Genomic DNA, 17,791 nt, shown 5'->3' with positions numbered 1-17,791 from the left:
ACCGTGTCACACTGCTAGAAACATCCAAAAGTGGCAGGAAGAAAATGGTATCCAGAAGTTTCCCTGGCCGAGCCAATCTCCTGACATGAACCCCATCGAAAAACCTCTGGGCCATACTCGACCGGCAAGTCAAGAAACAAAAAAAAACAACGAAAAAACTCAACTTCGAAGAGCGATCTACTCCATGTTTTGAAGCAAGAGTGGACAAAAATCCCACAATCTAAAATTGACGAGATGATTCTCACGATGCCCGAAAGGATCAACAAACTCCACGAAGCGAAAGGAAGATCTACTAGATATGAATTAAATTATAAATATATCAATTCATGTGAATATGACTGAAAAATTTCATTTTTTCTGAAAAGGTGGTGTCTATTTACTTGTGACCACGCTGTGTATATGTAATCACCTAAAAACTACGCGATGTAAAATACAGAGCCTAACATTGAAGTAAAAACTTTTACTTAGTTATTAACTTAATGTAATAAAGTTAGGTATCATCTATAATAAACGTTTTACCTAAGCAAGTGTATGTATTCCATAGAAAATTCTTTACACTTTTTTTTAAATTGGAGATACGCTGTATTTTAAAATGACAAAATTATGATATGCAAGTTAGCCACTAGATGGCTCTGTTTTCAAAGTATTGTAATTATTAAATAATGTTTCCAGGCGACGGAAAGTTTTCTGCATACCTTCGGCAATTGGCTTTTCCTTTAATCGATTGAAACACGTTGTTAAATTGAAGTACGCATCCAGTCAGCCACTTTTATACTATACTTACACATAAAAATACCTAAAAACTAATAGGTTTTACTATTAAGATTAAAAACTGCAAGTTTATTAATTTACATTAGAAAGTTGCTTGCGGCTTACAAACTAACGATGGAAAGGAAGTACGCATGCCATGAAATATTCTAGTAACTCTGAATGGAAATACACCAGATAGAGGTTTGCTTTCTCGTAAACTAATAAAAGAGGTACGCGCAGACTTCAGCCACAAAATAAACTGGTAACTAGAAACGAAAATATATTCTAGATAGATGTGTGTTTTCTCACAAACCAATAAAAAAAAAGAGAGACTTTAACCACGAAATAGCCCAGTAACTGGAAATAAATAGGCACGAGAAGTCTTCAGCCACAAAATAAACTGGTAACTAGAAACGAAAATATATTCTAGATAGATGTGTGTTTTCTCACAAACCAATAAAAAAAAGAGAGACTTTAACCACGAAATAGCCCAGTAACTGGAAATAAAAGAGGCACGAGAAGTCTTCAGCCACAAAATAAGATTGTAACTAGAATCGAAAATATATTTTAGATAGATGTGTGTTTTCTCACAAACTGATAAAAGAGAGAATTCAACCACGAAATAGCCCAGTAAATGGAAATAAAAGAGCACCACGAAGGTTACCAAACCACGTGAATAGCTTTGTGGAAATAGTCGTTTACCACAAGAGAAAGAAAATGAAAGAGGGTGAAAATGACAATATTTGTTACAAACTGTATCAGCTCTTCGTACAAAATAATTTAAGAGTTGTTAATCTGATGCTTCAGTCAAAAATATTCAATATTGCAGTTTTATTTTCGTTTCTGTGGCATTGTAGTACATAGAATTGGCATTAATCCCACCTAAGTCCCCCGGTGGGACAGTGGTAAGTCTACGGATTTACAGCGTTAAAATCCGGGGTTAGTAGATTCCCTGCGGTGGACACAGCAGATAGACCAATGAGACTTTGCTCTAAAATAAACAAACACCTAAGTTTAGAATACGTCAAATGGTGATAGAAGGACGTCATCTCACGTGTAACGTACAGCGAGTGATAGATGAATATCTTAGTTTCTAAAAATTAAATATGTTGAACAAGTTTCTTTCTAGTTATGGATATAATGTTCTTTTCCGTAATATGTTCAATGTCCGTGTATTAAAGGTCTTTTTATATACATATCTAGTATGTTTTTTACCTCTTGTTGCATTCACTTTGTATATGAAATAATAGTTTTAATGATGATTTCCTTATCTATATAAGACGACATAAGTGATCAGCAATTAGTAGAAATATAATCCAAAATTATATTATGTTTTGCAGGTTAACCCGGTATTAAAACTGGCGGAGAAACGTAATAAAGCACAATGATTAGCAGCGGGTTACATAAAATAATGGGGAATGTTCATACTCTTGGGGCATATAGATCTAAGCCTCAGATAATATGTTCCAGCAGTGTTTCCTGCAAAGCTTAAGGCATTGCATAATCACTTAACTAGTGACTAATGTATGTAAGATATTTACATATAGTGCACCTTCAAGTATGAAAGTTGTTCGCATGTCTGTTAGGGACTAACACCTTAACACACATTTCGCAACTCTTGTTTAAATTTAACACAATTCTCCATTGAAATTATATAAAACCCAGATATAACATTTGCGATCAGAAATATAAGTGTGGGTTTATATGTCAAAGTGAGACGATATTTAAAGTGAGTGGAAAGAATTAATTGGTACAAAACAAACCTGTCCCCGCTTCGTGAAAACTCAAGTTTAACAAGCATTTGACGTATATATATTTAATCATTTTGACTTTCATTTTATTGCAACATTTGTATTTTTATTGTTGTTGTTCTGTATCCAATTAACAGAAGATTTTATTTCACATAATAATATTTAAGACTCAGAATCAGTTACCTCCAACCAATGTCTAATCTCCCTAGGCAAATAAGGATTAGTGTTACAGTTGCGGGGTCACCAACCAATGAAGATTAAATACATATATATGTATACACACACACACACACATATATATATATATATATGCACCTTCAATAATGTTGTACAATGCTCATACATATTCACCAGTTCGTACAAGAATCAATTTACGTGACTAGTTATGTTATTCACATGGCGTATCAGATACTAACCTGTGTTACGAGGCGCCTACCGTGTGATCACGTGCCCTCTGGACTGTAAACTTACACATAACAGCGGGATTACAAATCAAACATGACAACTGTCGATCAATTACGCTGACATGAGAGTCAATTCAACAGCACGCTGGTATCGAGCGCTTTAAGTCCACAACAAAGCCCTCTCTTTGGTAACAGTAATATGACAATTTGCTGATTACCTTTCACTAACGCGAGGTAAAAATAATAGGAAATACGAGCAATGCTAAACAACATCGTACGGCGCGTAATGGTTATATCACGATATAGCAACTTGTTTTATTACTCAGAAGGTGACTATATGTTTATTCCAGCCCCGCTGTTCACTGCTCTCCCCTTTTCAACCTTCTTCTATATTGTTTCCTACACAGAGAGCATGAGCAGTTGTAAGGGATCATTTATCAATATGTCAGACCCTCCCGTCTCAGGCCATCCAGTGCAGCTTGCTTGAGTAAACACCCTACAAACATGATGAACGCTTGGAATTAGAGTTTAAACTTAATGGTTTCGTACATGGTTGATGCTGCATTCAGGAGAAACCGACAGACCCTAAATCACATGGTTCATTCCCTCGTATAGTAATAAATATCATTTTATTCAGCCATTTCAAAATAATATGACCCCCTTCCTACGTAGGGTACTCTGTAAGACTATAATAATTATTTGTTTTTCTTAAATAACACATTTAGTAATGAATAAAACTTTTTCTCTAAAATATTATATTAACATATTGTAAAATTTATTTTTAACATGACAATACCACTTGTCGTAAACCAAACATGCCCGGTAAAACGACTCACTTATTTGGCATTTGATATCGAAATATCTGTAAAAAGTATTCCATGTAAATAAATATAGATTTCTATTCCTAATCACTCGTTGCAGGAACAGTCAGTCCTTTCCAGAAGTCCTCATCCCGCCACGAACCACAACCAAATAGTAATTACAGTTAAATTCTATTAAGGTAAGGTTAGGATCATAATAGCTGACAACATTTGAATGGGACATAGTTTCAATAACCTAAAATAACATTTGCAATATGCTCTTATCCTGATATTGCTGTAAACATTCTATCTTAAATGTCCACCTCTCAGAACTAAGAATTTTGCCGTTTTCTTTTGAAATACCCCATTAACACTCTCAGAAATCTAGTATTTACCATTTTTTTTGCCTGAATATAATATAACTCTTTATTTCCAGCAGTCTCAGCTATGATCACTATTACGAAAAACAAATGGCCGCACAGTTCTGTAGTCACTGGAGTTTTTATGAATAGCTTAACTTCACGACAATTGTGCAATTCAAAACAACATTTTGTATGTACCTCGAGATGGTTTCACTAGACTTTAGTAACATCAGAAGTTCATATAGAAATACACAAGATGGCGATAACGAGACATTTAAAACAATACAGTGTTTTTAAAGAGAAAATTAATAGTTATATTAATAACTAGCTGGAGTACTCGTCCCCTGGACGGAAGTTATATCAATTTATGATTAACGAAAGGTTATCTTAGAAAATGAAAAGTTGCTTCCTTTATATGTAATTGTAAAAAAAAAAAAACGCCCATAAAAACTGCAAAACACAAAATGTGAAACCGCAAATTTGCATGTATCTCCCCTTGGACCCAATGGATCTCCATACCAATATTGGTGAAGATCCGTCTACATCCTGCGAAGTAGTTACTTGGACATACAGCGGACAGTACTTATGATAGTTATATAGATTTAGAGGCGACTTTTCGAATTATTAGTACATATCTTAAAGTTGAACTATAAATATTAGTTTCAAATATACGGCTAACATGGCGTTCTTTAACACTTTAAGAAGTGCATAACCAACACGATAACCAAAGATTATTTCGAAAATGAAATGTAGCAACTTTAAAACTTTTCTAGTTTCAGAGATTAAATGCTATAGTGAGGACTAAAACTTTCTGTTACATAGATCGTGTTAGTGTGCAATATTCCTATTAAAATGAACTTTTTAAAAGAAACGGTACAGACACTTTATGTTACAGACTCTGTAACATGAGAAAAAAAACAGCCATTTATATGATGCACTTTTAGTCTACATGTATGTCGCATTCCTTTACAGTACTTGGAAATACTTTGACTGGAACAATTATAGGATGTGTACCAAGATATGTTACAGCGGCTCTTTTATGACGTCCCTAATGACACAAGAGCCCATACAGCAGACTGGCAGCACTGTCTAACTATTACACGTGTTTATATCCTGGACATATTTGTCATAAAAGTGATCTTTCCAAGCACGTGTTTAAAGTTCAGAACATATAACAAGTTGGATGGATTTATTTGTCTTTCCTTTAAAATGTTTCTTAAATCAGGTAATATCACTTTCCTTAGCATACAGAGTTTTCATTCAAAGTGACATATTTCAAAGGATTTTGCTTTAGGCTCTTTTGTTTGTTTAGATGAAACCAATTTTCGAAACTAATACATGTTTACCGTTTCATTTAGGCACTTGGGAAATTTGCCTTTGTATACGTACATGTCTTAAGAATTATTTGTTTGTTTTTACCGCAAAACCACCAATAGGCTATCTGCTATCTTCGAATCCCGAATTTTAGCGTCGCAAGTTCTTAAACTAACTACTGACCCATCAGGGACCCTTATAATCGACATAAAAATCTTTATTACATTCCACGTTTGTTGGAAGCTGGAGATTTGTATTTCTGGTCAGATGATCAATTATTCAAATATAACTAATCTCTTTATTTAATCATACTATCAAATGGTCTTAATGCTTTAAGTAAATGACACTCGAGGGACTTGTTGTAATTGGTATTTAGAAATATTAACAAACATAAACACAAATCCGTACAACCATGAATCATATTAAAAGCAGAAACACGACAGTTTGCTTCACAAGCCACTATCAAGTAAAGGGTGTAGTTCCAAACCAAGTCACGTCTCAGGAGCAAAGATAAGTCGATACAGAGAAAGTCAAAGTTACACTGTTGGAGTTAAACGTGTAGAAAGGAAATTTTTCAGTAGTTAAGATTGGTTACGTAAAGTTATATTTGAGTTATACATTAAATTAATGAAATGATATTAATTCTGTGTAGGTTCTTGTTTAAACATCAATCTTTACCTTTCCCAATAACGAAATCATATTTGATGCTGTCTAACTAAATTTCACACTAAAGTTTTTTTATGAGCTGTTATATCAGATTACCACATGTAATAAAACTTTGAATTTGTAGAATACCACGAAAATATTATCGTAGCGGTAACACTGCTAAAATTTGGATTTTTCTACATTTCATGATAACAAATTAAGCGTCCAAACGTTTTGTAATTTTGTGTATTTTTATTAATTATAGTTTTTAAATGTTTATTTTTTCTCCGCTAAAAGTATAATATGACGAGTTCATATAATTGTTCATTATTACAGCTATATCGAAGACAGGATATGCTGCTTTGTGAAAGACAAAAATGTTTGACTGGGTAAGTTTGGTACCTAGTGTATCTTGTAGTTATATCTAACTAAAGTTACGAATACTGTAAGACCCGACTTGCGAACATTGACTGTTCTTGATAACAAAGCCTGAGAATAATTCTTGAAAAATGTAATATATCTGAACACTATATACATGTGATTTATCACTGCATATATGATCTCATGTCTTCTTGAAAGATATCGACCAAGATGTTTATTTACACAAATTCATCATTCTAATCTACCTTCTTGTTTAACTGTCTTCTTAATAATCCATTAACACATTGAAGAGTTAAAAAGATTTTTGTAAGCAAATACTGAAGACAAAATTAATAATTTAAGTGGACTTACCTAACACAGTAACAGCAAGCTGTGATATTTCATGAGATCATCACAACAAAAGCCCCAAGCAGCTTCACAAAGACGTCCTTAGCGGTCTGTGGGCGCCAATTAGCAGAATGGATCATGCTAGTGTTCTTCAACTGTGTTATTATATATGAACATGCAAAACAACTAACATTAACAGGATATCCTACTAATAACGCCAATTCTGTGGCCCTTTTGTAAACGTTCTACAGCCCTATTGTTCAAGCAGGAGAATATGTAGATAACGCAGCAGCGATTTAGTGCAAGCTTATTCTAACATCAAGTTAAAAGATTGCATGTAGAAACCTCCTTCTGCTCGCTTGTTACGCAACTTAACGTTCCTGTTGTCGATCCTAAACTGTTGAGCGACACTCGCGAGCAGCCGATCAAGCTTTCATCACAAGCAAATGACAGCATCTACGTTTCCATTGGCTGCAGGTGTGGTCTTCTGATAAAAGCGCCCTCCAAGTGAAGCTTTAATTACCGTTGGAGAGTGGAGAGTTCCATTGTAGGTTTAAGCTTCTCAGAAATACTACAGTTACTTTTATTATGAAAGTTTTTGCCAATATATATATAAATATGTACTAAAAATTTATTTTTTAGTCACTCAGCTCGTTCTTATAAAGAAATCGTTTAATACACACTTCCTGAAGGCTTTGGTCAAAATATTTTAGATGTATGTCTCTTTGTTATATCGGAAACCTTCATAATTTTCTTTTTAGCGCAAAGCTTTCTAAACGACCACATCAAATTACTGTTTATTTGTTTTTCACAAATGTAAGGTACAATATACGATTTACAGAATGATGAAAATTGAATGGTTTCTCCGAACATAAAAACTTCTTTATTTTCGCAGGTCCCTTAGATTTTTAAAATCTAAATTATTGAATTCTGATATCATGGCAAATATTGAAAGGTTTTGCTTTATTGCGTTGACATTTTCTGATACTGTGATAACGAGACTTTCTGATACTCTGGTAGTGAGACGTTTTGGTATTATGATAATCATAGTTTTTGATCTGTGGTATTGGAAGTTCTCAGTACTAATGTAATGAAAAAATTTAATTCTGTGATACTAAGAGTGTTTAATTCGGAGGGTTTGTATTGTTGCAGTAGTGAAAGCTTATTATCTTGTGGTTGTGAGATTTTTCTCATGATTTTGTGATCTGGAGTTTATGATACTGTGTTAAAGACGATTTGTAATACTATACTAATGAGAGGTTAAGATATTGTAGCATTAAGTTTTCTGATACTATGCTATCGGAATATATTTACACCATTATAATGATATTTATAACACTGCGATACTGAGTTTCTGAGTGCTGCGGTAATGAAAGTTTCTAATACTTAAAGTATCTGGTAGTTGGTAGTGGACGTTAAGTTACCATTGCGATGGATAATATGTAATACTGTACTTCTGGAAACTTTGTTACTACTCTACTGAGACTTTGTGATAATGTGCCACTAACAGCTTCTTATATTGTGGTAATCAAAGTTTCTGATGCTGTTATACTGAGGGTTTTCGATGGTGTGAAATTGAAAGTCTTGAGTTTCAATGTAACGATCATTTGTAATGCTATATTACTGAGAAAATCTGATACTGTGACTACAAGATACTTCGATGCTATTGTAATTAGAGTTTCTGATACTGTGATATTAAAATTATGGTTACTGTTGTTGTATTAAAAAGTATGTTTATTGTTGTAATGATGAATTGCGGTACTTTACTGCTAAGATTTTCCGATATTTTATCAATGAAAGTTTTCTATAGTGTTGCATTGAGAGTTTCTGATACTGTGGCAAAGATAGTTTCTGATAATGCTATAATCAGAGCTCGTGACACCGTGTTATTGAAACTTTTTGGTACTATTATAATGATAATTTCTTATACTGTTATAATCAGTTTCTGATACTGTTGTAATGATAGTTTCTTGATGCTGTTGTAATAAAGTTCTGTTGCTGTTGTAATAAAGTTCTGATACTATTACAATGAAAATTTCTGACAACTTTGCAATGATCATTCTGATAATGTGCTGTTGTAACTTTTGGGCACACTAGTAATGAGAATTTTCAATATTGTGAAGTTGAAGATTTCTAATTTTTTAATATTGGATAGTTTCTGATACTGTGACAAAAAGAGTTTATTATACTGCTGTAATAAGGGATTCTGATTTGATGCTATTGGAAATTTTGAGAGCTAGTGATACCTTGCTGCTGAGAGTTTCTGACACAGTAATATTAAAAATATCTAATGCTTTGGTAATGACAGTTAATGATACCTTGCTGTTGGAAGTTTTGGGTACCACTGTACTGAGAATATTTGATATTATAATTTCTTACTGAGAATGTCTGATAACGTGACAACGAGGGTTTCATATAAAGTGGCAATGAGAGTCTCTGATACAATTGTAATAATAGTACCGTATTCTGTGGTAGTGAGAGTCCCCGATACTATTTTAACGAGACTATCGTGTTCTGTGGTAGTGAGAGTCCCTGATACTATTTTAACGAGAGTATCGAGTTCTGTGGTAATATCTGTCTCTGATACTATTGTAATGAGAGTGTCGTGTTCTGTGGTAGTGAGAGTCCCTGATAATATTTTAACGAGACTATCGTGTTCTGTGGTAGTGAGAGTCCCTGATACTATTTTAACGAGACTATTGTGTTCTGCGGTAGTGAGAGTCCCTGATACTATTGTAATGAGAGAATCGTGTTCTGTGGTAATAAAAGTCTCTGATACTATTGTAATGAGAGTATTGTGTTCTGTGGTAATAAAAGTCTCTGATACTATTGTAAATGAAAGTATCGTGTTCTGTGGTAGTGAGAGTCCCTGATACTATTGTAATGAGAGTATCGTGTTCTATGGTAGTGAGAGTCCCTGATAATATTGTAATGAAAGTATCGTGTTCTGTGGTAGTGAGAGTCCTTGATACTATTGTAAAGAGAGAATTGTGTTCTGTGGTAAAAGTCTCTGATACTATTGTAATGAGAGTATTGTGTTCTGTGGTAATAAAAGTCTCTGATACTATTGAAATGAAAGTATCGTGTTCTGTGGTAGTGAGAGTCCCTGATACTATTGTAATGAGAGAATTGTGTTCTGTGGTAATAAAAGTCTCTGATACTATTGGAATGAAAGTATCGTGTTCTGTGGTAGTGAGAGTTCCTGATACTATTGTAATGAGAGTGTCGTGTTCTTTGGTAATAAAAGTCTCTGAAAGTATTGATGATTTTTATATTGTGGTATTGAGAGTTTTAACAGTGTGATATTGAGAGTTCCTCACATTCCTTGACTGGGATTTCTGATACTGTTGTAATGAGAGTTGTTGGTACTGTGTTATTGAGAGATTCTGATACAGTGCTATTGGAAGTTTTGAGCACCACTTTAATAATTAAAGGTATTCAATATTGTGATATTAAGAATCTATATAAATATCATAGTACTGTCTGTTGTATGTCCATGTAACTACTTCACAGGGCGTGGATGGATCTTTACCAAAATTGGTAGGGAGGTTCAGTAGGTTATATGTAGGGGTACATACAACTTTTCAGTTTTGCATTTTGCGGTTTTTATGGGCGTTTTGTACAACTACTTCACCCCCTGTTTATGGATCATCATCAAATTTGGCATGAAGGCTTGTTGGGTCCATGCGAAGATACCTGGAAATTTGCGGTTTCACATTTTGTGTTTTCCAGTTTTTATTGGCTTTGTTTTTTACTCTTACGCATAAAGGAAGCAGCTTTTCATGTCTTAAGATAACTTTTCGTTAATCATGAATTTGTATAACTTCCGTCCAGGGGACGAGTACTCCAGCTAGTAATTAATGTTGTAATATTCATCATGTAGTGATGAAAATTTCTGGTACTGTGTCAATGAAAGTTTCTGATTTTGTGCTATTGAAACTTTTTGGTACGAATGTAATGAGAGTTTGTAATCCTGAGCTGCACAAAAGTATCTGATACTGTGACAATGAAAGTATCTGATACTGTGACAATGATAGTTTTTAATAGTGTTGTAATCACATTTTCGGACTGTGTGCTATTGGAAATTTTTGGGTTCATCGTACTGAGAGTTTTTAATATCATGATACTAAGAATTTCTAATGTTGTGGTGATAATAATTTCCAGTACTGTTTAGTTAGAGACTGTTGGATGCTACAGTATTTAATATTGCTAATAGTATAGGGTTTTGATACTGCAATAACGGAGTTAATTATACTGTAATAATTAACTTATGATGCTGAAATAATGATAGTTTCTGATTCTGTACTATCGAAAGTTTTGGTAACACTATTTTAATAAGTGTATTTCACGTTATAATATTAAAAGTGTTGTGTGCCATTGCAATAAGTTTTTGTTACTGCGTTAATGAGGGTTTCTGATTCTTTTATTATTGAGTGTTTATAATACATAGGTTATTGGTAACCTTGTTAAATTTTCTGGTTCGTTGGTACTGGAAATTTGGATACTGTGATAAAGAGAGATTCTAATACTGCGGTGTGGAAGGTTTTGGGTGCTATGTCATTGAGATTTTCTGGTTAAAAGATCAACAGAATCTCCTTAATTAAACTGAAACTCGCAATACTTTTAACGTAAATAATTTACATTTAATTTTCAGGTGTATTTAGCATGTTTTCAAAGGGAAATATCCGTGTTACTGTAAAATGTGAAGAAGAAAAGCTCACTTGTAATGTTTGTTATACACTAGCTGTTTCACAGTAATTGTCTTCAAAAAAGTTTGGACAACGATTAAACTGTTATGGTGATTTATGATCACTATTTCTCACTGTATTCCAAAAACAAAAAAAATGGCTCTAGTAGGATAAAATGATGTTACTTCCTCCCTCCTCCCACTGTATGAAAAATTATTTGAATCGTCTTATTAGATGATGAGAGTTACGAGTAAGTATATTTTGTAGTTGAAAAATTGTGGTGAACAAGAAGTGACCCAGATATTTATAGTTACTGCTCGTCATTAGGCGTAGGTTTTTTTTTTTGGTTTTGTTTTGTTTTTTGGAATAAATTTCTGGATCATTTAGTACGCAGAAAAAAATTACTCCTAGCGTCACCTGATATTGCATATTGATATTAATTGCACTGTGTAGACAATAATGATTTTCTAGGTGCCTTGCTGCTATCGGAATTACTTCTTCCATTACTGATCATACTCATTCATTATGGACTATTGCTCAACACAGTAATTTCCATTATAAAAACTTTCTCCGATGGATAGCGAAGTAGGTCTTATGCTGTATTCCTGCTTTAGAGTAACTATGGCAAAAAGTAAAACACCTCTACATCTGCATAAAGAGTTTCTTCAATGATTTCTTTGAATGGAATGTCATTTGCGAACAAGAAAGGAAATAAAAGAAACAGACAAGTTTGAGAAAAACAGATATCTTTTTTTATCCATACTTTATAAGATTCATATTTTCGCAAGAAACATTTACTGAATACAGTATTCAATCTGAAACCAATTAGTTAAAATGAATTAACCTTACATTAAGCCTAAGTAAATTGAATCTGAATAAAGATAACCTAAAATCAAAGTTAAACTAAACTGAAGGAAGAAAATTCAAACTTGAGAAACATTTTAGCTGTCGGAAGAATAAAGAACACTCATGACAAGTTATCATCTTGGATCTCTTAGTGCTATCAACTATACCACAAAAAACAATAAAGTCCAACCCAAAAAGCACCAGTCTTCCAAGATACAAACAATTTCAATAAGAACGAATTGTTGAAAGTAAAAAAAGTAATCTCGCTCTAAGAAAGTTTTGTTTATTTGTTTCGCGAAAATCTATAAAATGGCTATCTGCTCTAACTCTTCACAATTTTAAAGCGATAGGCTAGAGGAAATGCAGGAAGTCAACAGTGCTCACCGCGAATTCTTGGACTACTCTAATCGAATAATGAGATTTGACTATCACTCTTTTAACGGCCCCAAAGTTCGGGGTGCAATTTTTACGGCAATAGGACACGAACCATGCAACCTCGATTTCACTAGGCCACGCCTGGTCTCCCAAGAAAGACTAACAACTATATACAACTGCCGAAGATAATAATTTCGAACAACATAACAAGACAATGCGTTAGACATTATTCTCGGACGTTTTAAAAGAAAGCTGGTGGAAGAAAAATCATTACAGTCTCCCTTTTTTTTTTTTACATTAGGCTTGTCCTCAAGCCTACTGAATTTAAACCTTCAAATCCAACTAAAAATTAACGGTGAGTAGCTGTATTAAAGTAAACACTTTAGTCTTAAAATTCACGTACGAACATAAACACACCACAGACCATATCACAACTTTGTTTCTACACATCCAAATTATATCATTTGTTAGTTCACTTACACAAGTTTATCAATGTAAACTTTCAAGGATTTCAAAAGTCTGTATAAAATATTTCATGTCAAAACCATACTTGACTTACGCCACTATGCTCTGTATTGTACAAGAACGTATTGCTAAACAAAATCCTACCTTATGAAACAGTTACACATGTTATAACTTTACTTATACTACAACAGAACATTGAAAATAAAGACAACCATAAATCGAACTCTTTTATGCTGAAAATGCAGTAGAGAAATAATGACTCCTCTGCAGTTCATCTCAAATTCCAGTAGTCAGACCCAAGTTCACAATATAAAATTTACATAATATCTTCTTTGTTCGTCTTCTTAGAAAAGCAGATATCTCAGTATAACAATATAGCGCATTATTTAAGGATTACCCTTTAACTCACTTACTATATAATACCAGTGTGCAATACCTAATATAGCATAACAAAAGAACCCGTAACTGAAAAATTATCGTATCTCATAACATTTAAAACCACACAATAACATATAAAATTCTTGAGAATACAATAAAAACTTGGTCTATACAATACATCTACCACACAAGCCACCCCGGCAACTTGATGTGAATAAAAAAAAGAGAGTAATTCCGGGAAGGTTTGGGTTGATTTTATTAGACAAACAAACAAAAAAAAAAGACGTTTGGCATTAGTTGCAAGGTCTAGGTCGCTGGAATAGACCCATGACCTGATCAAAGACCATGAGAGCCATCATGGAGAAGGTATATTGTAAATGTAAAGAGCAACGATGTAGCAATAAAACATGCTTGAAATGTTCTAGATGTGGCTGTGAATGTGATGGTTTAAGTGTAGCGATCATGTTAAACCGTGGGTCCAGGTCGGGTGAGGGAAGAACTTATTCAAAGATATCCCAATCGATTTGACATTCGTCAATTGATTATTGCATTGACAGCAAAACATAAAAAAATAACTGGCACAATACTATCGTTATCTTCATAAACGAGGATTGGAAACATACATAAGAAATCATTAGTTTCAATATTTTGTGAAATTAACGGTGCAGTAAAGCCCAAAGATGTAGTGTTGAAGTTGAATCAGATTCACGATGTATTACAAGATCATGTCCCTAGCGATTCTCAAATTAATAATGCCATTTCTGCAATGAAGAATAAATATAAGAAGGATGGTATAATTCCCAGTATGGTACCACCATAGTATAATCTATATAGATTTTATCATGTCATATTTTCATTAATATTTAGTATTTTTGTTTTTCTTTCGTTTTTAAAGTCGTACCGAGCTTCATTCAGCGAGATCTATCGGAATAACCATAAATCACCGGTTTCCGGAATGACTTCAATGTTGACCTTTCTAGGCTCATTGCTAAAAAAAGCTTGGCTGGATCGTGTGGCAGGTGTTAAAAAAACTATCACTTCAGATATCTACTCTATTATGTACAACCTGCATTACAAGTATTATAAAATGCAACATAATAACAACACTACATTCAGTTTAAAAAAATAAAAATAAAAACGAAAACAACAGTGGAGAGAGAAACATAAATCACACATGAAAACGACAAATGAAAGTGCACTTGAAATCAAAACCAACACCTCTAGAGGATTAGTTAAAAAAATAGAGACGTGAAATGAATAAATTATGTGATAAATAAGTACACAACTAATTCACGCATTAAATCAGCAAAAATCATGTTAAGCCCAGTTTAATTAAAATGAAACTCATGGAAAACAAACACTGTTAAATAAAAATCGTCAAAATCCAGTAAACGTAATAACTTGTAGCCTAATGAAGTTTGACTTTAACCCCTAAACTAAAAGAATCAACACATATTTAGTCAAAGCCTGAAAAGTACATAATAAAAGGTAATATGGTCATTAAAACTCAAAATAAACACAGGTAATTAGGTGAAAAGAATTCAAACATCATAGCAAGCTTACAGTGAATGTAAACGGTTCAAACTAACTCAATATGTAACCACAAACCACGTTCTAAATGAAATCAATATCGAAAATAAGTGGAAAAAGTTAAAAGTGAATAATAACGTATACAATAGCCACACTTCATTCTTAAGTAGCACGTTTGGAACCGTTGAACAAAGTAATACAACGCGTAATACTCTGAATAATTAAGGACTTTATTATAGTACTTTAAAATATGTTACAGAAAGGAATAAGCAAAACCTGTGTTTCAATCAACAGATAACATATCTACATCATGCAAAGTATATAGTACAGTAGATAAACTACGTTAAAATCGTGGAACAGACTACAAATGTTACACCAGTGCTTGTATAAAATATCCAGTATTGAATCCAACAAAATAGTTTATATTATGTAATCTTCTAACTTAAATGTACTACATAAACAAGTTTATAATAACACGTTGGTGGCTCTGCAGAAGTTGATTAAAACTCACAATTAATGTTTAGAACGAAGAAGATCATGATGCAATCGTAGCATACTTATGAATCCAATACCTAATTTAAAGATAATATAGATTTTGTTTTCCAAAATTCAATACCAAATGCACAGACGAAACTGTACCATAATACAATAATACTAAAGAAAACGCATTCATAGTTATTATCACATATCTCAGGCATAAGATTAACTACCAATCAAAACTCTTCAAAATTAACTTTAACTATTGTACAGTTACATAATTCTTATCGATGTTTCGAGCTGGTGAAAATCAAATGCTGCGGTAGTATGATGATGGCGACGTAGGCTCATCAAATGATGCCTCTGACATGGGTGGAGATGATGCTATCAATGTCATAGTGGTCGTTTTAGCAGCGGTAGTTAGAAGAGAAGGCATATAGTTCATCCGCACTGGGAGCTCTGTTTTACAGAAAAGTTGTTTAACTTTCTTTAACGACAAAGTCAACAGTGCTAAGCAGTACTGATTGTTAGAGTTTAGTAATTTATAGTCTTGCAGCCCTGGTCATCTGTGTCTTTTTCAGATCAGGAGCCAAAACTTCAGCATAGGGTGTATTCTAGATATAAATCTATTTGTTCCACCAGAAGTTTCTCAAAACATTAGAAAAAAAACTCTAAACAAAACAATACAATATAGCTTGCTTAACTCTGTAATGTGTGTATGGAGGGGGGGGGGAGAATACAGTCTTCACCAGCAAAACAACTGTTCTAATCAGATTTTCTTGAGGGTGAGCTCACCTCTTGCTGGTACGCATCCAACAAGAATCTCTATTCAAATTAAGGGCGAACTGAATCATTTTTGAGCATTGGCTGGTTGGTAACATCACAATGACCCTTCTGTCCTGACCTTGATAAGTTGGTTGGCGTTTTATGGCGTAAAGCAACGAGGCTATCTGAGCCAAATAACAGGTAAAAAGTGAAAGTAAATGAAAGTAAAATGTAAAAATACAGCTAGTTAAAACCGAAATATGTCTATAAAAGATTTATATACAATTAAAAACACCAATATTGCGCCAATGACACTGTCCAACGTCAGGGGTAAACTCTTACAAATTACGTGTCTAGAATGGTGCCGGCGCTCACGGTCGTAACGACGGCACGACAGTAAAATGTGAGCTATTGTAACTTAAGTGTCACAATGGCTACACATCGGTGGGTCAATGCCTGATAAAAGAAAACGATGGGATAAAAAACTGTGACCAATGCGTGGCCTAGCCAGGACTACTTCCTCGGTCCGATCCTTACGGAAGCAAGACAAGACGGCCAAAGACCAACTGAAGGTTTGATCTGGAAAAGCTTGTTATGACGCTGCTCACCCAAAGTCGACTGCCAACTGGCACAAAGCCGCGCCTTGAAGACAAGACCGTAGTCCATGTATGGGATAGGCACGGCTGTAAAGGCACCAGAGCAGACGGACTTAGCTGCGGTGTCAGCCAGCTCGTTTCCGTGAATACCGACGTTGCCAGGGATCCAGAAAAACTGGGTGGAAACAGAAGAAAGAGAAAAGTGGGTCAGTCGGTGTTGAATATCGACGAGAATAGGGTGCGAACTAACGCTAATCGATTCCAGGGCCAGTAGAGAGCTAAGAGAATCAGTGTAAATAGTACAATTACTGTACTGCATAGCTTCTACATGATCCAGGGCAAGAGAAATAGCATACAACTCGGCAGTGAACACAGAAACTGTAGAGGGGATCCTGCGAGCAACTACCGAGCCACAGCACACCATGGCAGAACCTACAGAGTCACCCGATTTCGAACCATCCGTGTAAATAGGAAGAGAAGAATGGCTTGAAAGATGTTCCACAAAAAGAAGATGGTACTTCCAATCGGGAGTATCCGCCTTCCCCAGATGACTCAAGGAAAGGTCACAGGATGGGATGGTAATAAGCCATGGTGGAATGGACTGATCATTGGGGACAGCAATGCCATCCAATTCCAGATCCAATTCAACCAGTTGTGCCCGGATACGAAGGCCAAAGGAAGGAATAGCAGACTGTCTGTTCCGAAAGAGCATGGTACACTGAGTAAGAAAAACACAATCCCAGGTGGGATGCCGTGGTAAGGATCGAAGCATATTGTAAAGAAAGTTGCAAATGACGGAGGTGAAGAGGAGGTTCGTGGGACTCAGTGTACAAACTCTGGACTGGAGAAGTGCAAAAAGCCCCGGTGCAGAGCCAAAGCCCCAGATGGTGAATGGGGTCCAGCATCTTCAAGGGCGAGGTCCTTGCAGAACCATAGA

General features: G+C 34.5%; 1 protein-coding gene across 5 annotated transcripts in view; it reads right to left on the bottom strand.

Annotated features, from left to right (window-relative positions):
• Nucleotides 1-17,791, bottom strand: part of LOC106459405 (adhesion G protein-coupled receptor L2-like) — a 128,842-nt gene that overhangs the window by 58,615 nt on the left and 52,436 nt on the right. For 4 of the 5 annotated variants that reach the window (XM_022385895.1, XM_022385900.1, XM_022385897.1 and 1 more), the window contains exon 1: nt 6,759-7,155. The exons of the other annotated variant lie outside the window; for it this stretch is intronic. The gene's annotated coding sequence lies outside the window, so the exon portion shown is untranslated. Of the gene's footprint in view, nt 1-6,758; nt 7,156-17,791 lie in introns of those variants that run through there. 5 annotated transcript variants of the gene reach the window in all.

This window comes from Limulus polyphemus, unplaced genomic scaffold, assembly GCF_000517525.1.
Source record: "Limulus polyphemus unplaced genomic scaffold, Limulus_polyphemus-2.1.2 Scaffold603, whole genome shotgun sequence".
NCBI classification, from domain to species: Eukaryota; Metazoa; Arthropoda; class Merostomata; order Xiphosura; family Limulidae; genus Limulus; species Limulus polyphemus.
The sequence above is the reverse complement of the archived record's forward strand: the minus strand, read 5'-3'. Positions and strand labels throughout refer to the sequence as shown.